Raw genomic sequence first — 24622 nt, 5'->3', positions numbered from 1 at the left:
TATTATGCCTGGCAAGTAAAGCTGGCAACAAGCCCAGTCCCCATACGGATCAGTTCCTCAGGAGGTACCAGGTTATTGGTAAAGAAAAGTCTCAATTTCCACATCCATGAGCAGTGTGATGGGTGATTGCTGGGTAGTTTTACTGCACAGAAAGACAGGGAAGGCCACAGAGACTCAGCCTACAGAACATCGGATGGTGGAAGGCTTCGAGGTGACAATGGTCAGTGCCATGGTGAGGAGTGGTGAGACCAGCCACAATAACAGAGATTTATTGCTTCCAGCTCGATTAACTGGGCCATCTGGATACTAAGCGTCAGCGTGAGTTATTAGAGACCACAACCTGATGTTGTAAATGGCGGACGAGTGGGGAGGAACTTAAGAAATGGGAACAGTAGCTTTCTCCTCAAGCATCAGTAAGTCAGTTTGGGAGAACGGAGATTAGAATTTTTCCACTACACGTACATACATACATATGTACATATACATATATGTGTTGATACACAGCACCAACATATGCAGTCAGGGACTCATGCAGAGGAGCCCATGAGCACAAAAGGACCTGATATAAAGAATCTATGTGATCTCAACAAAGATAACACTAGTACAGAGTTCAAAAAGAAAAGAAGACTGTTAAAGGAAGAACTAGCTATGGAGAAATAAAGGGAAGGAAAATATAGAAGAGTAGAAAATAAGGGAAAAGAGTAAAAATTCCCTGACTGGGAATAGGTTTGATAAAGTGTAAATTAACTACCTCCAGACCCATGGAGAATATAGAGAATGGGCAGTAAGAATGGAGCCAGATATGGAAGGAGATAGTTGATGCTTAAAAAAAAAAAAAAGCTTATTGAAATGCCATCAACCCAAAATTTCTTAAGCAAAGGTTAGAGATTGCCCATCTTCACCTCCTTCCACATACCTTTCTTAGTCTTTCCTTTCGATTTTTTCCTTTCTACCCCTCTTCAAGATTCCCTGTGATACTGACTATAACCAAGGAGTTCTTAGATTTTAGGAGGTCCATGAACTTGGATGGGTAAAAAATTACATCCTTTTAATTTAGCATTTCCTTCAATTATTTTGAAACATTGTTCTCAGATGTCCATAGGCTTCACTAGACAATCAAAGGGGTCCATGACACAAAAGAGGTTAAGAACCCCTGCTTCAGACCTGTTAACTTGTGAACAAATTTTGCAAAGGATGGACCCCAAATGTGATTTGCCTTGACACCCTATGCATGAAAATGACATCACCTTTCTTCTCCTTTTTCCATACTGAAGTTTCAAGGTCATCAGAACAGATTTCTCTTTAGGGACTGAGGACTCCCTACCTCCATCTCAGAAGAAGAGGGAAGAAAATTTGTAAAAAAAGTTAAAGAAACCAAATAAGGATGTGGATGAAAATCCCCTCCCCCACTCCCCTCACTCCTGGCTTCCTTCCCCTTTGGGCCACAAGATTTTTTCTCTCTTCAGACACAAGCCAGTGTGCTCAGGGGTGTGCAAAACTAGTCAAGCATGTGAGCCTGATCCCCATCAAGGTAGTCAGTCCACTAGCCCAATACAAGGGCCTCTTTCTTGTCCAGCCAGGAGAAGACTTAGTTGGGGAGCTCAAATCACTGCTGGGTGTAAGAAGACTATCCTCTCCCAATGCCTTCTTGTTTAGTGATTATTTTGAAAGGCTAAGGCTGTTCTGGCTCCAGAACCTCCTCCCTCCAAAAAACAAAACCCAATACTGATTTTTGTGAACCTTTGGGACCATGTTTTACTCTCTCTAGGGTCTAAACCCATATAATTCAAATAGAGACTAGAACCACCATCCCCACAGGCAGAAGCCTAGGGAGTAGGAGCAAAGAGGCATCACAGGGGATGTTGGACCTACTCTTTCTTTGGGGAACTGGGAACCAGTCAATAGCCAAAGCTGACATTTCCTTTCTCCTGAACCCTGAGGTTTCTGCCCTGCTGTGTATCAGCTGGGGAGCTAGCAGCAGATGGTGGTAACTTTTGCTCACTGCTGACTTGGGCAGGAGTCAAGCCTCCCATCCCAAGGCAACAGCCCAGACCTCATGACCTGCCCCTCTGAGCCCTCCTGCCCTGTCTGCTCAGAGGTGATCCTCCCTCCCCCATTGTAAACTCCCTAACCCCAAAGGGACCTCTGACCCTCATTTAAAGGAAAAGGAAAAAAACTTTCTAAAACAAAGAGAGCTGATACCCCTGCCACCAACAACCCCTACCACTCAGAATAACCAGAGGCAAATTAGACTTCCTATATAGTTTAGCAGAATAAGCCCATTTGAGGGTGCCCCTATATGTGTTTTTACAAATTTCAGGGTTCCCTCCTCAACTTTTTTTTCCAGCAACTTTCATATGAGTGACCTAGTTTGGTAGTGAACAGGAACAGCCAGGAGCCTGGGATTTGATTTCATTTTTTTCTTCAAGAGCATTAGAGTTTATTGTTAGGCAAGGGGAAGAACAGGAGGAAAGAGAAGAGGGGAATTAAGATTAGTGAGGACAGAGGGGGTAGTGGCTAGAGAACACTGGACTTAGAATCAGGAAGAACTGGGTTCGACTCCTGCTTGAGTCACTCATCAGCTTATGAGGCTCTAGCCAAATCACTTAACCTGTCTGGGTCTCAGTTACCTCATCTGTAAGATGAGAGGGACAGACTGGATGACATCTAACGTCCCTTCCAAGCTCTGTATCTGACAGGGGTCAAGTGAGCCCCAAGGTCGCAAGCGGGTCCATGCTGGGCATAAGCAGCGTGACTGCTAGAAGCAAAATCACTCCCCAAGATGCTCTTGCTTTTCAAAGGCTAACCAGATACATATATATATGTTTTTTGAAAACTGCCTTGGGGAGGAGAAGAAAATACGGGGCTGCCTTTAAAAAATCCAAAGGTGCTGTCGCTGGGATTTGGAGGTGATGGAAGTGAGGGGGTGTCTGCACGGTGGGGCGGGGAAGGAAAGGGTGTGAGTGTTTTGGGGGTGTCCCCCGTCCCCCACGTTTCCCACGCTTTCTCCCCGCACGCGGGGGTGGGGGCACCGCCTCCCTCCCAGCTCCAGCGCCCAGCCTGCTCCCCGAGAGGGTGCCGTCCGCGAGGCCGGGGCAGGAGGCAGGAGGCAGGAGAGGGCCGGGGCCGGGCCGCGCCGCAGCCTCCCTTCCCCGAGGTCTCCCTGGTAACCGTCTCCTGCGGGCTGGGAGGGGGCCCTGGCTCGTGCAGGCCTCAGCAGAATGCGATTCTATTTTCTGCTGCTTCCTGTTCCTCGCTGCCACGTCGCCATGGCAACCGTGTTAGCTCAAGGAGCTCGCTTCCCGGTCTCCTCTCACTCACATGACCCCAGCGAGCTTTCTCCCCAACCTTGTCTCTCACTCGGTTTTTTTTTCCACGTCCTCCACCAGCATCCCCCCCAACCCCGCGTGGCTCCAGCCACAGATGGACCCCTCTTCTCCCCTCCCGGTCCCCCCGCTCACCCCTCTCCTCCCCCTCCCCCATGCGGGGGGCCCCCTCTCTGTGCCCACAGCCCGCAGAGACTGATGGGGAACGCTTATTAAAAAACATTGTAACCGTTTCCGTTTTTATTACGTTGACAAGGGAGCGTTATTTACTGTTATTGTTTGCCGGGAAGGCTTTTCTGCGGAGCCCGAAGCCCTCCTGGGAGCTCACCTTTCGGGTTTTTAACTGGGAAGTCACGAGGGGGGGTGTATTTGGGGGAGGGGGAGGCTTCTCTCTGAATAAATGACTGCTCGGGGAAGGGTGTTTGGCAGTCTGGAAACACCACCTTGGGCTGCAGGGCCCGGGGCGCCGGGAGGGAGGAAACCAGGCAGGCACTCACTCATTCCTCTCTGCGTCCTGCGGGTTGTCAAGGACCTTTGTCTCAAAGAGGTGACACTTTGTATCCGACCCTCAGAAGGCATCCTAGACCCACAAGCTCACATGGTACTTCAGCTAGAAGGTACCTGAGAATAACTGAGTCCAAAGCCTGTTCATTTTACAGAGGAGGAAACTGAGGCAGAGATGGGAGTGTCTTGCACCCAACATTACTACATGGCTATTTGACCAATGGACTGGGGCTTCTGGTTGCCTGGTTTTAGTTCAGCACTTTTCTGGCTACAACACTAAACACACACTTCGTGGCACTTGAGGAAGATAGAGCTGAGGGTCCTCCTTATTCACCCATTCATTCCTTCAACAAAAATATATTAGGGCTTGGGTGTTGAGGGGGATACAAAAGAGGAAAAATAAGGGATAGAAGGCCACCAGGCTTCAGACCCCAGGGATTCTAGTTCTCTTTCCTTCCTTGCCAGCAAAACCCAGTCACATAACAAAAGGCCAGGGGCTGCTTCTGGGTAGCAGCAATCAAGGGGAACTGGATGGAGAGCCAAGATGACTTGTATTGAAGGGAGAAGGCAAAAAAAGAAAAAGAAAGAAAAAAAGTGACTTCATTCTAGGGAGGGATCCATGGTATTTGGAATAATTTCCTGGGGAATGTGGTAGAACAGCCTCCCAGCATTTTAAGGCATTTAAAACCAAACCAGATAAAGCCCTGGAAAATACCTAGCCAGGGGTGGGCTGGCTGGGTGACCTCCCTGGCCTTCACTCTCTCTTGTTACCATATGGGGCTGTGGCTTAACTCTATGGGAGGGAAATACAATGGCACCTTAGCAGCCTTGCCTCACTTAGGAACCTCACATTTCTAAACAAGACTGGCAGACCAGCATCAGGTTTGACCCAGTCAGGGTCCACTGCAGTTTCCAAATGAAGAGACTATTTTTTCTACTCAAGCCTTGACAACAACAAACATCTACCGAATAACTGCTGTGTACAAAATCCTGTTCTAGGCAATGGTGCGGGTGGAGGGTGGGGTGGGAAGGATAGATAGAGGAATAACATACCAAGTTCCTGCCCTCATAGAGCTTAAAGCCTAGTGGGGGAGATAAGTCACAGACATAAATAACAATAATTCAAGGGAGGAAGTAGGAGTTCAGTGAGAGAGGAGAGGTATGGAGCACTACATTCATTCCAAGAAGGAGAGATTATTTCCAGCTGGTAGGATCTTAAAACCAATGAAATATCCACCCCAAAAAAGTATTAAGAGATCTCCACTGAGGACAGAACCAGAGGAAATGAATGAATCTGTAACATAAGATATTCAAGTTAGATTAGAGAAGAATTCCTTGGCAGGGAAAGTTTAGCAAAGAAAGGCTTTTTTCCCCCTCCTTTTTCATGGAGATATTTTTAAAGGAGCTATTTCATCACAGTGATCTCCATGTCTAAGATGACCTGGGTTCAGGCTTCTCTGGGGATGGAGGGTAACGGAAATGACCTCTCAGGGTCCCTTCCTGACCAAGAATTCCATGACTGTTTTGGTCAGTCAAAATGGCCAGAATGGAAGCAGCTGTGGGGTACAGCAGAAGGAGTGCTGGGAGGAGGATGGGAGTCAGAAGATCTGGATTCTAACTTTAGCACTATCATTGACTCGCAGTGTACATATCCTTAGTTAAATTCTCTGGGTCTCATTTCTTCATCTGTAACATGTGGGGTTTGGCCTAAATGATCTTTATTAAAATTTCAGACAACTGGGTTTTTAAAAGCAGCCCCTTCCTCCTTACATTGGTCCTCAAGCCAATTTATGTTTTAAAAATCTAGTTAGCCTTTGAAAACCAAGAGCAGCTAAGGAGTTACTTTGTTTCTATCAGCTGGGTGGGGGAGAGTCACCCCAACAGCCCTACTTATGATCAACATGAACCCCCTTGCAACTGATAGACTCAGTTCGCTCCTGACAGATACAGAACTTGAAAGAGATCTTAGATGTCATCCAGTATATGTCCCTCATTTTACAGATGTGGTAACTGAGGCCCAGAGATATTATGTGAATTAGCTAGGGTCACACAAGCTATTGTCTTAGGAGCTGAACATGACTCTTTCCGACTCCAGTGCAGTCCTCTATCCACTATACCCTCTGATCCTCACTAAGCTTAATTCTCCCTTCTCTTTTCTCCTATTCTCCCCCTTGTTGTTCTGCCTGACCTCCTGAAATGATTCCCAACTATATCTGGAACCAGGAATCAAGAACCAAGAATAATGAAGGGTGAGAGAACTGTTAGACATTTGCCCCCCTCATCCCCCCCAGCAGCTGAACTAGCTACATCCAAGTTAGATGACTCCAGACTGACTGGGTCTTCTGGCTAAGAACTATCTTAGCATAATGTTGCCCGGATTAGGAAAGAGTTAAGCAGCTAATTGGCAAATGTTCCCAGATTTCACCTCATTGGCTACTGTCACAAGGTTCCTGCTGGAGGGCTCTGGGACAAACAATGGAAATCAGATGGAACCTAAATGATGTCTCTCCCAATGCCCCTGCAGTTGAGATTAATCTCTAAGTCTTAATAAAAGTTTGTAGTTATGTTCCTAACTTGTCTCTGGGCTCTTGAATATTATTACCTCAAACACAAACAGTGGCTGCTCAGGACAGAGAAGCAGCAGGAAAACGCCTCTCAAGTTAAGACTATAAAAAGGACCGGGTATTTTTTAATGTTTATACTTGTGAACAAACAGCTCTTAATGAACAACCTACTCAGAAGGCTAAACTTTCAGGGGCTCATGGAAGCTTTTAACTTTGATTTTTCTTTTCCTCCTTCCCACATGAAAGTCTCAAATGGCCAAGGGTATGGGGTAATCTATGGACTACTCTCTGGAGGTTAAATCTACCAAGCCAGGTGCTGTGAATGCTGTCTTCTCATGAGCAGGTGTCAGGGAAGGACAAAGATGTTTCTAGCCCAGTTACCCGAAAAAGGGATCCCCTTACTCTTTGACAAGGACAAAATAAAGAGATTTCCAGACCAAGCAGAAATTAAATGTTAGAGCTTCCAGAGACTTAGAACATAGGATGCAGAGCTGGAAATGGTTCAGCCTTAGATTTTAGGGAACCTGTAAACTTGATGTGTGTTGGGGGATAGTTACATCTTTATTTCAGTGTAATTGGGTTCCTTGGTAAATCCTATGTATTTTTAATGCATTTTAAAATATTCTTCTCAGAACGGGTCCATAGGCTTCACCACACTGCAAAAGGAGTCCATGATACACAAAAGTTAAGAAGCCCTGATTTAATCCAATTCATTCACTTTCCAGATGGGTACATTGAGGCCCAGAGAGAGAAGGGAACTTGTGCAATGGGAGTCTCTTGAAAGCATAGAGAGAGAAAAAGAGAAAGACTGGTAAAAACCATCTTCTTTGTCCTAGCTCCAGCTTGCTCCTTATTGCCTTTTCTATTTCTCCTAATGCAGATAAGAACCACAAGATTTGATATTCAATGAAGGGATAATTGATCTCTAGCAAGAAAAAGACTGAGTGGATCAAAGAATGGAAAAGACACTGGATTTGGGATAAAAAAGGTGTGCTTGAAGCCCAACTCTGCCCTTAACCAGTTGTGTGGCCTTATTTTAGTCAGAATTTATTTGGGCCTCAGCGTTGTCTTCTGTGAAGTAAGGGAGTTGAATTAGATGATTTCTAAGGAGCTTTCCAGTTCTAATCATCTAAACTGGGAGATCTTAACCTCTTCCTATCATGGACTTTACCAGTCTGGAGAAGTCCCTTCCCAGAATAATTTTTAAATGCATAAAATAAAATGTATAGGATTACAAAAGAAACCAATTATTTTGAAATAGAACTATCAATTTAAAAAAATTCATAGATCACCTGAAATCTATCCACAGGTTCATGGATATGACCTTAACAACACCTGATCTAAACTCTTCCAGTCTTTATATATTTAGAAGGGTCTGAGAGGTAACAGTGTTTGGTAGAGGTTGAGAGTTTTCTGATAGCATTTCAATAAGTACCCTCTGTAGAACTACTGGGGATGTAAAGTAGGTAAGTAACAATGTAGTTCTTGCCTGTATGACGTTTAATTTGATCTCTTGGGATCCTTTGTTCTCTAGACCTTGTAGATCTTATATAGACAGTTGAAGGTTATGCAGAAGGATAAATAATTAAAGTCTGGAGACAAGAAGCCTACTCATTGAGTCTTGGATCTGTTCTATCTAGAGAAGGAAAGCAGTGCTGCCATGGTAGGAAGACCCAGACTTGGGTTTCAGCTTCTCCGCTCATTCAGTGTGGAACTTTTGACAAGTCACAGAATCATAGAAGGTGAGAGTCTAAAGAGACTAGTCCCCTTATATTACAGAGGAGGAAACCAAGGGATAAAGAGAGGGAGTGGCTTGTCAGCTGATTGACTCGAGTCAGAAGAGCTGGGTTCAACTTCTTACTTCAGTCATTGATTGATACATGACCAGCTATGTGATCCTGTCAAAATCTGTTTCCTCATCCATTAGCTTTGATTTCAGATTATAGGATTATACATTTAAAGATGGCAGGGCTCTAGAGGCCATCTAGTCAAACATCCCATGGATATGGAGACTGAGGCCTAGAGAGAGATTAAGTGACTTACGTGATTTTTGTTGTTGTTATCTTTAACAGTGACCTCTAGCTTTATTTCTCTGGGCTTCAGTCTCCTCACCAGTGAAACAGGGATAACAATACCTGCACTGCCCTCTTCCCATGGTCATTGTGAAGATTAAATGAGATAAATGGTCTGAAATATTACTATAGTAAATTTCATTATTACCATGCAGTGTGAAGTCCAGACACCTAAGAGAAGTTATCTTCAAGTGACAAGGATGTTACTCATCTTTGAGAAATCAGTCTAGACTGGTTGTGGTGGAGCAGTCCCCAGCTCTGGAAAAGGCTGAGGCTAGTGGATCTCTAGAGTTCAGGAGTTCTGAGCTGCAGTGGATTAAGCTGATTTCATGTGTCAGTAACAAATCTAGAACTAATATGGTGAGCCCCCAAGACTAAGGGAGCCACAGGGCTGCTCTAGGAGGAATGAATCAACCCAGATTGGAAACAGGACAAATCAAAGTTTCCATGCTCCTTAGCAGTGGGATTGGACTCATGCATGGCCACTATACTTACAACCTGGCTGAGAAAAGGAAGAGGTGCACAGGTGAGAAGGAAAGGGAAGAGGAAAGGGGAGAGGGAAATCAATCCAGCAACTGTTATATGTCACCACCAAGTCCTATAGCAATGGAAGCGCTCACAGCATCACTGAACATCATCAGGATGAGAGTCGAGGGGAATTGATGGAGACAAAACCAGAGAAAAGAGAGAGCTATGGTTGGGAAGAGGAAGGAAAAAGAAACTGATATAGAGGGAGTGAAGTGAGGGAGCCCTGCAGCACTGGTTTCTAATGCCATGTTATCAGAGGTATCTAAGGAAAGTACTCAAGATGAACATGGCTGAAATAACTGAGGACATCCTGACCTTACCTTCATTATTTGTGCATATGTACAGCCTGGTAGCCATAAAAGTGGAGCGGAGGGCCCAAATATGACATCCCAGTTGGGCACCTGGATCCAAAGAGTTCAGGGTCAACTACCTCTTTTTCATTATCAAACAATGTCGCTCCCTTCCCTCTCCCTACCCCATCCAACTCCCCCTCCTCTCATCTCCCTAGTTCTTGCGTAGCACTGAGCTTAGCAATGACAACTTGATCATAACTCTGAGTCAGACACTGAGCCTTCCTTCCTTTCTTTGTGGGTTGCCCTGAAGTGTGTCAAGCTCTAGACTGGGGGCAGTTGAACAAGCCCCTCCCTGGCCTAGCACCCAGAAGAGAGTATCTGGGGGTCTTCATTAGCCTGAAACTAGACAGCCTGGGGTAGGATGAGTGTGGAAGTGTGTCTAACACTGTTTCCCTCCACCTTCTGCATCTGAGAAAAGTTACACCTGGGGGAGGAGGGAGGCTGGGTGCAGCTAGATCAGAGGTTTGCAGTGGAGGAGGTGGGGGACACAACAGGGAATTTCAAAGGACACAAATTCTGCCAAAAGTGGAGGAATTCTACAGGAAGTGTCTATGTGTGTGTGTGTGTGTATTTCCCCCCTCCTCTTTCTTCTCCTCCTCTCCAACCCCCACCTATTTCCAACTTGTTTCAAGTTCAGATTTAAAACTGCAGTAGAAAGAAGTAGGGGTGAACCGGGATCAGCAGAATTAGGAGTAGGCCTTTCAAGTCTCTCTTTCTCTCTTTTGGCTCCCTCTCCATTTCCCCACTCCCAGGCTCCCCTCTCTTCTCTTGAATCTTTTCTGCTCCACCCTCCTTCTAAGACTCTCTCTTCCCCCACCCTGACCTCACCCCCCCACCCCAACCCTCCTTTTTCTCTGCCCCCAGTCTTGCTCTCTTTTCCTTTTGCTGTGAGCACAAGAATTGGGGAATTGTAGTGCTCCTGACCTATTGACTGCAGAACAGCTTCTCCTCTGCCAGGATCTCACAGTACCCCCAGTCTTAGCTAGAGCATTCACACTGGGAGGAAAGGGCTGAAGTAGGAACCATTGGCATTAAGGTCCAGAAAAGCAGCAGCTACTGCTGTAGGTTAAGAAATGCAGAGAGTAAGAGTGTGTAGATACATGTGTGTGTATGTGTGTGTGGAGGGGCGGGGGGCAAGGGGTGGAGAGAACACAGCAGTAAGCCAGGAGCAAAGGAAAAACAGAAAGATGAAAGAAAAGAGTAAAATGTGATAAGAGAAGGGTGAGAATTCCGAGGGGATTAAAAAGGAGAAGGAATAGGGAGGTGGGGAGTGAGAAAACTGGAGAACTAATGAATGAGGCAGGTAAAAACCCTATAAAGTGGAGCCTCCATGCAATGAGCCTGAATAAATGAGATTATCATCCAGAGGGCAATATCCCAACATGGCATGAAATACATGTGCAGTGTGTGGCAGTAACAGGACTCATCAAACCAGAAGGAAGTGCCACCAAGCAGCTGCACAGGCTGAACCAGACAGCCTGCACAGGAACCCTGATGACAACTATCAGGAGGCCTGACCAGTTTGGAGATGTCCCTCATGGCCTTCATGGAATGGGCTGCTTGGTTCTTCATTCCTTCAAATTGTCTTTGTAGAAGAAAGGCATTTCTAGGAAGCTGGTACATGGTCAAGAGCTTCCCCTGGTTAGCTGCTGTTCCCCTTCTCCCCCAGTACTTTGTCCAGATAATCAAGAAAAAGAACAACCTACCGTCCAAAAAGGGAGATTTTTACTGATCATAAACCCACAACCCCTCTGTTAAAATAGGCCCAGGTTCCGTAGGACCCTAGGGCCACAGGGTCAGAGGACTAGATTGAAGGAATTAGCAGTAAAAGTGTAATTAAACTTCCTATCTCTCTGGAACTGTCCAGAATAAAACTTCTGACTTTCCACTGCATTTCTTGAGCGCTCCATCTTTGAGCTCACTGTGTCTGTCTTCCTCCTCAAATTTCTCGCAGCATTTTGTCTGGTCCTCTCCTTTGTTATCTCATTCTGCTGCGTATTATATTTAGATTGGTTTTATCCCTTCTTTTGGACTATAGATTACTTGAGGGCAGGGTCTGTATCTGATTTCATCTTTGCATCTTCAGCACCCAGGATAGGGCCTTTCACATAGTGGACATTCAGTAAATATTTATTGAACTGAATTGTCAAAAATGTGCAGTTTCACCAACAATGCCACATGCATAAGTATCTCATACATGACATCAGTTGCACATGATGCTGATCTTGAGAGACCTGACCTGTTACGTTTCTGTATCCTCAGACTCTAGGTCTTTCTGATATGTCCCTCTCATTTGAGACTAGAGGATTCTGAGCAAAATTGCAGTGCTCCTCATGGCTTAATGTTGCATCTGGCCCCCTGTCTCCAATAACTGACCAGCCAAATGAGGCCCCATGAAAAGTCTCATTGTTCATTCATAGCCTGATCCCCCCAACCCCCACCAGACATTCAGATCTCCTACTCATTTCCCCCCTGCTTTGGTTGTCCTGTGTGTCTGGGGCCAATGTAACCTCTATCCCCAAAGTCTGTGATAAGAACAGGATTCGTGAGGCAGGAGAGCCAGCAGCACCTGTTGTTTTCCAAATCACCGGGAGCCTCAGGATGAATGTACTAAGACTGCGGCTCAGTGCTGTGTACCAGCAAGACTGCAGCACACACCCACTCTAGCTAGGAAGCCAGTGGCCATCCCACTCCTGCTCGCACTCCCACCAGCTCCTCCAAGAGCTGCCCAAAGTCTCCTGGGGGAAATCTACATGGATTTGTAGAGGAAGGATTCATTTGTCAGTCAGTGATGGAGTGATCAGTGTATAGAGAATGCGGGGCTAAGTGCTGGGACACAAGACTCAGGATCATGGCGTTGAGAGCAGGGAGGGACCTCATGTATTCAAGTTCCTCACTGTATAGATGGGGAATGGAGGCCCAGAGAAGAAATGAAGGGACCTACCCACGGCCACATAGGCAGTAAATAGCAAAGCCAGGATTATAACCAGGGACCTCAGACTCCAAATTCAACGTAATCTCTACCACCGGGGATTCTTAACCTGGGATCTGTGAATTTTGTTTTCTATATTTAAAGATCTGCACTTCAACAGAATTGATTTCCTCTGTAATTCTATGTATTCTCTTTTACTCATTTAAAAACACTGTTCTGAGATGTCCTTAAGTTTCATCTGACTGCCAAAGGGGTTTGTGTCACAAAAGGGTTAAAACCCCTGCTGTATCATTTCTACCCTTCAAGAGCTCACAGCCTGGCTGGAAATGCGGAATAAATACTACATGGGCAGAGGAAAGAAAGGCTTTGACAAAAAACACTACAACAAGTGCAAATAAATATAGTTTAAACCCATTACTTAAGTGCTGGGGAGATGAAGGAAAAAGCAAGTCAGTTGAGGGTTAATCCAGGCAAGTTTCCTAGAGGGGGTGTTGTGAGCAGGGTTCCAAGATTCCATTTGGGTTAAGATGTCAATGAAATAGAGGAGACTGGAACAGATTCAGGCTCTTGGGGACATGAGTAGAAAGGAGACATAGAGGAGGAGAAGCTGAGGGTGTAGGGGGAGGGGAGGAAAAGGCAAACGAATTGAGAGGAAGGGGCAAAATGAAACGTTGAGCCCAGGTCCTTAGCAGGCTTGGGCCACCCCTTACTGAAGGTGTTAAATTCATTATCTATCAATAATTAATATTTGCTGAGCATCCACCATGTGCTAGGTGCTGACCCCAGTTCCCTTTTGGGTAAGAGCAACCTAGCTATACATTTGCTGGACACCCTTCCCCAGCGGTAGCTCAGCTCCCTCCCCATAGAAACCTCTTTCTTCTCTCTGCTCACCTTTGTGAACTTTAGCTAATACAAGACCAGCTCTTAGAAAACACTGAGAGACAGCTTTGGCAGGTTTAGAGTTGGCTGTTTCCACTCAAACACATACAATAGTAAAATGGAGCCCAAGGAAAACAAAACTGCTCACTCTAAGGAGAGCCCACACTCCTCCAGCCCACCCTGGGTCCCTTCTTAGAAGCAGCCGCTCTCTCCCCAAATCTCACTAGGAGCTTGGGGTCTGAGCAGGAAAGGCCACAGCCAGGGAGCTGGATTTTAGGTGAGGGGAGCACAGGTGGGTGCTTTCACCCCTCTCTCCTAGGCTATCTTCTCTTCCACTGCAGTGAAAGAGTAGGAAGAAAGACAGACAGTGAGAGGGGGAGAGAAAGATGGTGAGCAACAGAGAAGAGGCCCGGAGAAAGAAGGATAGCATGAAAAGAGGGAAAAGAGGAAGGTGAAAAAGAGAGTAGAAGAGGGATAGAAATGAGGGATTCAGAAAAGGGGTGAAGGCAGAGAGGTTGGCATAAAGACAAAAACCACCAATGTATCTTTCCTCAAATAAAATCCAAACTGAAAAATATATATGTACATCTATATGTGTGCATATATATATATACACAATAGGAACTTGTGTATATATATGTATGTACATATAGTATATATATAATGGGGATTTATATGTGCGTCTATATATACATATATATGTATGTGTGTATATATGTATGTCATGAGGATTTGAAGGAGTGGAGGGTTGTGGAGGGGGTTGGGGTGAGAGAAAAGGAGTAAGGATCTGGGCAGACACAAAAAATGATAGCAAGAAGGACCTCGGACCTGCCCAGGCAGGAGGACAGGGACAAAAATTAATCTCCAGATGTCCAGAGGGTAGAGGGGAGCTCTAGCCTTTTTCCTGAAGCTGTTTCTATTATCTAGTGATCCAGGAAGGGGACATTACCCAGGTTTATCCTGGCCTCCCCTCTTTTTACCTCCAAAGATGCTGCCCAGCAGAGCACCATGCCAAGAGAAAAAGAAAAGAGAGAGGGAAAGAGAAAAACTGAGGAGTTAGAGTTTTCTGTGTGTTTGAGTTTTGTTTTCCTTAAGGCAAGGAGAAGGAGTCAGCACGCACAGGCAACTGCTGCATGCAGGGGGGACCACACAGACTCAGCCCCTTAGGAACAAGCAAAGCTCGTAAGCAAATGCCTGAGCCTGCAAGCACAGTGTGGGGGAGTTAGAAAAGGGGTGATGGTGAAACAGAAAGGGGGGAAAGCCTAGGGAACTAGAAAATGGAAGAAAAGATGAAAGGGGTGGGAAAAAAGAGGAGGAAGGAGATAGGAAAGAAAAGAAGGGAGAAAAAGGAGGAGGGCAAAAGAGAAAAGGCTTAGGGAAGGAAAAGAGAGGGAGTGAGAAATAAAGGAGGCAGGAGGGGAAGGGGAAAAGGGGGAAAGAGACAGGAGAAGAGGAGGAGAGAAGAGGGAAAAGGGAAAGGTGAGGGGTATAAAACCAGGAAAAGAAAGGAGAGAGGAGAGCAGAAAAGAGGGCATATCAAGAAGAAAGGAAGAGGAGAAAGAATAGTGCCTGGGAGGAAGGAATGAGGAGCAGGGGAGGCAGGAGAGGTGCAAAAGTGTGGGGGCGAAAGAAAGATGGTAGGAGAGCAAGATGGAAGAGGCCAGGAGGCAAGCCAGGAGCTGGGCAGGGTGGAAACAAAGACTGGAAGAGAATGAACTCCATACATTCTCATCAACAACAGAGACAAAGCTAGAGAGATAGACTGAGAGAGAGACCAAGACAGAGGGAGGAGAGACAAAGGCCAAATCTGAGGGTGCTCTCATCACCAAACTCTGAGGGTCCTGACTTGAACTCTTGCCCTTTGACCCTTCCCCTCCTATCCAGCTGCGCACAAGATCTGCAGGGAAAGAGAGAGAGAAGGTCCCCACTCAGAACTTTAGAGGGAAAAAAAGTCTGACTACCGCCCTAAGGGCTGTCACAACAGATAAAACCTCATCCAGGCTTCGCTGTGTGAGCTCCTGCACACTAATGCACAGTAGAGCTAAAAATACCGGTGTGTGCAGAGAGGGAGAGGGAGCGAGGGAGGGAGGGAGGGAAGGAGAGGAGAGAGAGGAAGGGAGGGAGGGAGAATGAGAGGGACTGCTATTGCTGGGTTCTCAACTGATTGTAGCCTCGGTTTTCCAGAGATTCTTAATAATCCAGATGTGCAGCTGCAAAAGGGAAGCACTTCAGAGACTGCAAATGAATGGGCATAAAATCCCCATCACCACCCTCAAAATGGCGAGGGGGGGAGATAAGGGATGGGAGCTTTGTCTCCCTTGAGAAGGCTCAATGCTGAAAGGGGATAGGAAGTGAGGAAAAGGAAGAAAGGATAGGAGAGCAAAAGAGGGAGATGGGAGAAAGGGAGAGATAGAGACACTCTTCTGGAGGCCTGGGATGGGGTACAGTTCAGAGAACTGTTTTTAGGAGAGCCCTTGGACAAGAGGAAAAGGCATAGCATGTGGCTCTACCTCATTTCCCTCTGACAGATGGGCTATTTAGTTTAAGGCGTGGCCAGTCTAAGCTGTGTTCTTGTGTTTGCTATCATGATTACAGGACCAGTCCATCTAGTACCACCAAGTGTTGGTCAGAAATATTAGGCATTTAAATCAGTGTTGATAGGATGAGGAGAGGAAAAAGGTGAAAAGAAAAGTGACTAGAAGCTGTAAAGGCACCATACAGAGAGGGAAAGAGTCTTTCCAACTAGGGTGTAAACTTCTTGAGGGTAAGGATTGCATTATGTACTTCATTTATTAATTCCTCCAACAAACATATAGTACTGTGTCTAGGTACTGAGCGAGACACTGAGGGAGATGGTATATTTGAGTAAAATGGTCTTTGCCAGCATGCAGTTTACAATCAAATGAGAAGAGAAGACCAACACAGATGGCAATAATGCCCAATATTATACATTGCAATAGAGACTTAGTAAAATACTTAGTGAGGTGAAAGGACAGAAAGGTCACTTACTCACCAGGGAAATCAAGGAAGACTTCATGAAGGAGGTGATATTTGAGTTGCACTTTAAAGGATGGGTAGAAATTCAGTAGGCAAAGAGGGAAGGAAGATATTTCAGTCATAGTGAATAGCTTGAGCAAAGAGAGGGAGCCAAGAAAACTCACCATGTTCCCAACACAATGCTACTGCACAGCTGGACACACAATATACTCTCGACACATATCAGTTGACTTGAATTAATATATGAGAAAATGACTGTGAGAAGAGGAGCTAATCTACAGATGGAGAAAAGACACAATGAGCACCTCCATGAGCATCATGCCTTTAAATGGTGATGCCATGGCTGGGAAATTCTTTGAGATTTTTTGGCAGCCTTAGTATCAAATACAGAGGAAAAATCAGCAGGCTTTTTTTTTTTACCCATAGGAAGAGGAAGGGTATCTTGTTTATCTGAGGGAATAATAACATGGCTAAGAGCTGACATTTTTATAGAAACGTATCATTTGATCATCGTAACAATCCCTGGAGGTGTTTTCATAAGGAAACTGAGGTAGAGGGGTAAAATGACTTGCCCAAGGGCACATAATTAAGAAGTGAAGTAAGAGACAGGATTTAAAGCTAAGTCTTCCTGGATCCAATTCCAGTTCTCTGCTATTCTAAAGAAGCCTGACTGGTCCCAGTATTGATGGTGACTAAACAGGGAAGGGAATGGTGGCTGTGGGTAAATCATTTCTTCCAAATAAGTACACAAAAGATAATCCATGATTATCCATGTAAGAAGCTTTGGCAATTAGCACCAAAGGCAAAGGATTTCTTTCCTGTGAAAACCAATAGATTATTCAAGGTTCCTCCTCTTTTCCCCATGAGATTTCACTGATAGGAACTATATGGAAATCAGAATCCTGATTTGGCTTTGCCATTAATTCATTTCAGCAAGTGACTTATCCTCTTTCCACACCTCAGTTTCCCCAGATAAGGAAGTTGGACTAACTGGCCCCTTAAGTCCCTTCCAGCTCTAAAAATGCTATGATTATGTAATACTACCCTTGAACATGCTTTTACTTAGTGCCAAGTTGGAGTTTCTTGGGAAAACTTTTGATCCTTAGATGAAATAATAGTTATTATTATTTACTTGTTATCCATGCTGGGTATCCATAATGCCACCTAGAAGAAAAAAAACATGCTCCCTGTCCCCAAGTAGCTTTGATTTCAAAACAAGGAGCAATTGACCTGTAGGCTTCCTTCTGGGGTTGGTAGGTAGAAAGTCTGCGCTTTGGCCCTGTTCTGGGGTTCATCATTCTGGCTGCTGAATCATTGGGCCCTACCCTCTCCAAAGGCACCAGTGTGGGATGCGATGCCCCTCAGAAAAGTACCCAGTGACACACCGTCATCTCTTAGATAGCACTCAAACTCTAGTTTTCTGACGCTTTCCCCTCTGAGGCTGGAATAGTAGAACTTTAGGGCTGGAGAGGAACTAAGTCAGCACTTAGTCCCCGCCCCCGCATCCGAAGGGAAGGAAGCTGAGGCCACAGAGACAACACCGCCCCGGTGACAGAGCTTGGACTAGACCCTCGTCCCCTCTGCACGTCATTGTGCTGCCTTCTTGTTCTACTGTGGCTGTCATCTAAGTGCTTACACAGAAAAAAACAATTTTCCAGGCTTTTCCCACACACCCCTTCACTTCCTCCTTGTTCTCCATGATGTCTGAGCAGCATTTCTCTAAAAGGAATCTTACTCAGTGTTTTGTTTCTTAGTCCATCCCTCTACCCTTCCTAGGCCCCCATTGTAACCTGACTCAGATGGCTTGTGCTCCCATCTCACACCCCCAAACAAAGGCAGTAAGAGAGGGAGAAAAGGGAGAGGAAAGACACAGAGAGAGACAGAGAGACAGACCAACCGACAAAGAAGAAGGAGGAGGAGGAGGAGGAGGAGGGGAAGGAGCATAAAAGGAGGCTTAGCCAGGACAAAAAAAAAATAGCAAGATGAATTTAGATTCATGGCTTCTGTTCTTTTCCTAAAGTTTATTATCTAATTTAACAAGAGGAGGGGGTGGAGGGAGAAACAACTCAACCTTCGGCACCACAGGCATGCAGGGCTTAGCTGGCTGCAGTAGATCCCCTCCCTCCTGTCTCTTTGACCCCATCTGTACCATTCTTGACTGGGTGTGGCCTCCCAGATTGTTGGGAGAGTGAAGGGAGGTAGGGAGGAACTCTTTCTAAGGCATGGAGAAAAAGGAAGCATCACGGTGCCAGTTTGAAAGAATCCAAGAAACCTAAAGTGGGACGAGGCCTCGGAGGTCAACTAGTGTCTCCTTGAACACCTCCAGTGACAGAGGCTCATTGCTTTGGGAGGCAGCCATTCCAGACTAGGCAGAAAGTGCACCAGAATCCACCTCTGCCAGCAAACACTGGATCAATGGCCCTGCCAGATAGGCATGGCAGCCCAGGGCAACTCCAGTCTCAACTTTGTTGACATTTAATTGAAAAACATTTTAAAGGAGGAGAACAGAAGATTAAAGACCACAAAAAAATCAGTTGAAGGCCAAAAAAAGCCTGGCGAGACCTTGGCACAAGACTACGCCATATTACGCTAAGAATATTTGTAAATGACACTGGAAGGAGGACTACAGAGAGATATAATATGGAACAGAGTAGGAGGCAGTGTGGCCTAGTGGGAAGAGCACTAGACTCTGAGGCAAGAGACATGATTCAAGCATTTGTTAAGTACCTACTAATGTAAGCGCCTGATACTAGGAATGTAAAGACAAAAAAGGAAAACAGTCCTTGCTATCAATTCATTCTACTGATGAGTGACGACACATGAACAGATAGCTATGTGTACATATATGTATGTAGATATAAAACTATGTATAAATGTGCATATGTATACATAATCATCTGTTTACCTGTTGCTATCAGTACATATATTTATATACATAAATATAAATGAAAGATGAAGATACATACACTTAAATGTTTGCATGTGGTTCTCCTAGTACAATGTGAGATATATATTATGTATGATATATATATATGCATATATATATATATGTAGTGTGTGTGTGTGACGATTTGAGCAGGGGGTACTGAACCCTTCAGATCTGATCTGAACTTATCACCCCACCAGTTCCACCAGCTGGCTTCTTAATACCAGTATTTTCTTGGTGATGTTATGGGGTTCCAACCCATAATTTTGGAGAATCAAAACTGTGTTTTCTGTCCCTAGCATCTAGCATAGTGATTTGCACATAGTAGTAACTTAACAGGGGAAGTGAGGTGGCTCAGTGGATACAGCACTGGAGTCAAGGAAGATCTGAGTTCAAATTTGGCCCTGTGTCATCCTGGGCAAGTCCCTTAACCCTTATTTATCTCAGTTCCTCATCTGTAAAATGAGGACACGATGGATAAAGAAATGGTAAACCACTCCAGTATCTTTGCCAAGAAAACCCCATGGACAAGTCCATGGGTTGTAAAAAATCAAACATGGCTGAACAACCACAACAAAGAGCTTAACAAATGCTTGCTGAATTTAATTGACTCACATTTTTAAGTATCAGTATAACTTCCTCACATGGTGAGTTGGGTACTGTGTGACCTTGGGCAAAGCAGTTCCTCCCTCTGGGTCTCAATTTCCTCTCCTATAAAATGAAGGGGCTGGATTAACAGCCCCCTCATTTTCTAGATGAAGAAATTGCTGGTCCCTAGTGACCCTTCCCAGTTCTAATTATCTGAACTTTTAGGAGATTTGGCAGCGTGGCTATAATAGTCAATTCTTACCACCAATAATGTGGCATCTCCATATTTAGAGTCTATTACCTCAGTAACCAATGTGCTATGTAGGTGAGGAAACTTCAGTGGCTTCTAAGAAGGTAAAGGACAATTGAATTTAATAAACATTTATTAAATGCCTCCTGCATACACGACACATGGTAAGCATGCAAAGACAAAATTGAAAAAACAATATCTGCCCTCAAGGAGTTTCTATTGTACTGGAAAGAACAGTTGGAGCTAACCAAATATATACATAGAGAAATCTTAAAGGCACTAAGGGATCACTCGGAGATACTTGCTCAATAATGGTGCTGGCCCTTGTCATGGAGGAGAGATTCCCTCTCAATGGTGAGTGTCTCCCGTGTTCCTGTTCTTACTTTGACTTTGAGCTTGATTTGCTGTGGAATTCTGGAACACTGTAGAACTAGTTCAGTTAGAGCTCTAGTCACTCAAAGATCAGCCTAGCCACCCACATGGAACGAAGTGGATAAAAATGCATTTTGCATGGATTATGACAGATAGCTGGATGGGTAACCTGTTGAATTACTCCATGAATATATGTATGTATGTATTCATGTGTGCATACATGTATGTATATATGTGTCTATATCTGTCTATATATCTTGAACTGACACTGCAAAAGGAAAATGAACTGGGAACAGGATTGAACAGTAGGAGAGAGGACAGTAGGCCAAATCACATCTGAGATATCAAGCAGTGTTTCCAAAGATTCCAAGCTCCTTTTGCCACAAATGCCCATTTCTTAACACCAACATTCTCTTAGTGGTGATGTTACATATATGTAAATCATAAACAAAAGAATGTCATGATCTCGGAAGAAGCAAAATTGCACGTAGGTCAAAGGGCAATGGAGAGATACATGGTGAGTGGACAGTAGCAAATTACCAACAGTGAGTTGGGTGGGAGAAGTAACAATAAAAGACATCAAGGACAAATATCACCAGAAAAGGAGATGGGCTAGCCATGTAGTCAGACTGAGGGATGACAGATGGACAGCCCAAGGGCTGCAAAAAAAAAAAAAATTAAAGAACCATCAGAAAGCCTCCAGCATGTTGGAGGATTTGTGGAAAGACATGGGAAAAATTTTCACTGGATGACAAGTTGTAGATGGGTTGCAATCTGAAGAAGTGGGTGGAGGACCCACACAGGTGAGATTACAGATCAGTCCAAGTATGTAAGGATTCTAAAGATTAGGTCATCCTTCCTTATCTTTAGCAGAAATCTTCCTTCATGAAACTTCTGCCCCCTGGAGCCATAACAAATGAGAGAGAGTTAAGTCTCCTCAGTTATATCCTGCCCCAAAGCCCACAATGAATTTCATGAATAGCATGTGAGATAGAAGGGCTACATGTCTGTCTGATTGTCCCCCTACTTGAAAACTAGTTGAAATTACACACCAAGCATTGATTTAATTAAGTTTTTCAGTGTGTGGCATAATTAGTAAGAAACACTGTTGGAAAAAGATGGGAGGTCTCTTCAGTGCTTCTCACTATTAGAATTTGGCCCTTAGGCCAAAAAATATGGCAAACTCTAATACAGGGAATATAGAATGCAGGCAGCTCTAACCACATGATGCTACTATGTAGACCTCTGTTCTTCTTCTGCATAAAAAGGGGAAAATAATTATATTTGCAAAACAGAGAGAACGTATCATGTATATATTACCCATAATTATACTGATATAAACTACAGATAACATATCACACCAATCTAGCCCTGTAATGTATGCATTACATGATTAGAACATTGGGGCTCTTCTCTGTGTTACAGAAATAGAATTATGATTTATATATAAGTTCATTTCATGTGACCATAATTATCTATGGCATATTAACTATACCGTCCTTTCCAGCCTCCTAGCCAAAATCAAATTACAGAATGCATAGTTACACAAATACTTGACCTCTGCCCAAAGGCTGAAAAACAATGTATAGCTCTTATACCTTCCACGGTTCTATTTCCAAGAGATAGAAGGAATATACCACATAGAATTCTGTTCTCATGGCACATCTAACTGAAGTTTATTCCCTAAGGTCAGGGAGACAGTGTGGACTAACAGTAAGTGCACTGGGAGTCAAGAGACCATATTCTAGTGCTATTTCTGCCACTGATAAGAATGATATCTCATAATGATGTGCCACTTTAAGGTTCACAAAGCACTTTTTTTATAGCTTACCTTGTGAAGTAAGGAGGATGAATGTGGTTATTCCAGTTTTACAGCTGAGGAAAGTCAGACCAGAGAAGTGACATATTTACTCATGGCCTCATAGCTAGGAAAGTGTGACAGCCAGAATTTGAACCCAGGTCTCCTGATGCCAAGCCCACCACACAATGCTGCTACTCACTACTTGATCTCAGGCAAGTCACTCACCTTCTCTAGGCCTCAACTCTCTTAGCTGTGAAATGAACACATTGGATTAGAAAATGCCTCTAAGGTCTCTTGTGTCTGCAAAAATCTGTATTTATCTTTGATATTCCATAATCAGTGTTCTATATTCTATCCTGTTTGCCCATGTATGGAAGCGCACCAAAAAGAGACAGAGGAAAAAGGAGTAGAAAGCTTGAATGGGCCCAGATCCTATTATGAGTAGAAGGTTGAATGCTACACAACTTCTGCCTATGGTTTCTGGCTCATCCCTATAAAATACATTTCCTCTCTTCTGCTCCCATAAAATCCGTGGAGGTAAAGTAGTTACTTAAATAAGAAAATGCCAGTAGATCCAAGGCACTTCTAAACCAGCATCTTATCAGGCTAACAAAAATGGCAGCAACTTGAATTTGCCTCTTTAAGAGGCAATTCAACAAATGACATACATTTATTAAGCTTCTACTATGTACAAGTCTCTGCACTAGGCACTAGGACATTTTTCATAAAGGATCTGTTTCCGTCTATAAGAACACCATTACAATGCTAATACTTTACTCACAATGGAGTGTTGCAGTTTATCACTTAAGTCACTGGGTTCTATTCTTTCCCAGAGTTCTTCACAAGGCCTTTAGTGCACAAACTCCCTAAGGAACCATTGCTGAGCCTACAGGAGAAGGGGTACTGTGCCCACTTTCTTCTTTTACTATTATTATTTTTTAAATTAATTTATTTATTTTTAGTTTTCAACATTCATTTCCACAAGATTTTGAGTACCAGATTTTTTTCCTATCTCTCTCCTCCCCCCACCCCAAAACATCATGCATTCTGATTACCCCTTCCCCCAATCTGGCCTCCCTTCTATCACACCCCTCCCTTCCCTTATCCCCATCTTTTCTCTTTTCTTGTAGGGCAAGATAGATTTCTATACCCCATTACCTGTATTTCTTATTTCTCAAGTTGCATGCAACAACAATCCTCAACATACATTCCTAAAACTTTGAGTTGCAACTTCTCTCCCTTCTTCACTCTCCACTCATCCCCACTGAGAAGGCAAGCAATTCAATATAGGCTATATATGTGTAGTTTTGCAAAAGACTTCCATAATAGTCATGTGTAAAACTAACTATATTTCCCTCCATGCTATCCTGTCCCCCATTTCTTCTATTCTCTCTTTTGACTTTGTCTCTCCCCTAAAGTGTTTACTTCTAATTACTCCCCCCTCCCATCACTTATTCCCTTCTCCCCTACTTTCCTGTAGTGTAAGATAGATTTTTATACCAAATTGAGTGTGCATGTTATTCCCTCCTTAAGCCAAATGTGATGAGAGTAAGCTTCACTTTTTCCCTCCAACCTCCCCTCTTTTCACCTCTGTTGGAAAAGCTTTTTCTTGCCTCTTTTATGAGAGATAATTTGCCCCATTTCATTTCTCCTCCCAATATATTCTCTTACCCCTTAATTTTATTTTTTTAGATATCATCACTTCCAATTCAACTCACCCTGTGCCCTCTGTCTATATATATGTATATAATCCCTCCAACTACCCAAATACTGAGAAAAATTTCAAGAGTTACAAATATTATCTTTCCACGTAGGAATGCAAATAGTTCAACTTTAGTAAGTCCCTTATGATTTCTCTTTCCTGTTTACCTTTTCATACTTCTCTTGATTCTTGTGTTTGAAAGTCAAACTTTCTATTCACCTCTGGTTTTTTTCTCAAGAATGCTTGAAAGTCCTCTATTTCATTGAATGACCATTTTCTCCCCTGAAGTATTATACTCACTTTTTCTGGGTAGGTGATTCTTGGTTTTAATCCTAGATCTTTTGACTTTTGGAATATCATATTCCAAGCCCTTTGATCCCTTAATGTAGAAGCTGCTAGATCTTGTGTTATCCTGATTGTATTTCCACAATACTCAAATTGTTTCTTTCTGGCTGCTTGCAATATTTTCTCCTTGACTTGGGAACTCTGGAATTTGGCTACAATATTCCTAGGAGGTTTTCTTTGGGGATCTCTTTCAGGAGGTGATCAGTGTATTCTTTCATTATTTATTTTATTCTCTGGTTCTAGAATTTTTCCTTGATAATTTCATGAAAGATGATGTGTAGGCTCTTTTTTTGATCATGGCTTTCAGGTAGTCCCATAATTTTTAAATTGTCTCTCCTGGATCTATTTTCCAGTTTAGTTGTTTCTCCAATGAGATATTTCACATTGTCTTCTATTTTTTCATCTTTTGGTTTTGTTTTGTAATTTCTTGGTTTCTCATAAAGTCATTAGCTTCTATCTGCTCCATTCTAATTTTTAAAGAAC

The 24622-nt window shown here is 43.9% G+C and overlaps 1 long non-coding RNA gene across 2 annotated transcripts in view; it reads right to left on the bottom strand.

The window, feature by feature from the left end:
- LOC140519546 (uncharacterized) overlaps window positions 1-24622 on the bottom strand; it is a 207727-nt gene that overhangs the window by 132602 nt on the left and 50503 nt on the right. The window lies entirely within an intron of this gene.

The sequence above is a fragment of the Notamacropus eugenii genome, chromosome 1 (assembly GCF_028372415.1).
Source record: "Notamacropus eugenii isolate mMacEug1 chromosome 1, mMacEug1.pri_v2, whole genome shotgun sequence".
Classification (NCBI taxonomy): domain Eukaryota; kingdom Metazoa; phylum Chordata; class Mammalia; order Diprotodontia; family Macropodidae; genus Notamacropus; species Notamacropus eugenii.
This window is presented reverse-complemented; position numbering and strand designations above follow the sequence as displayed.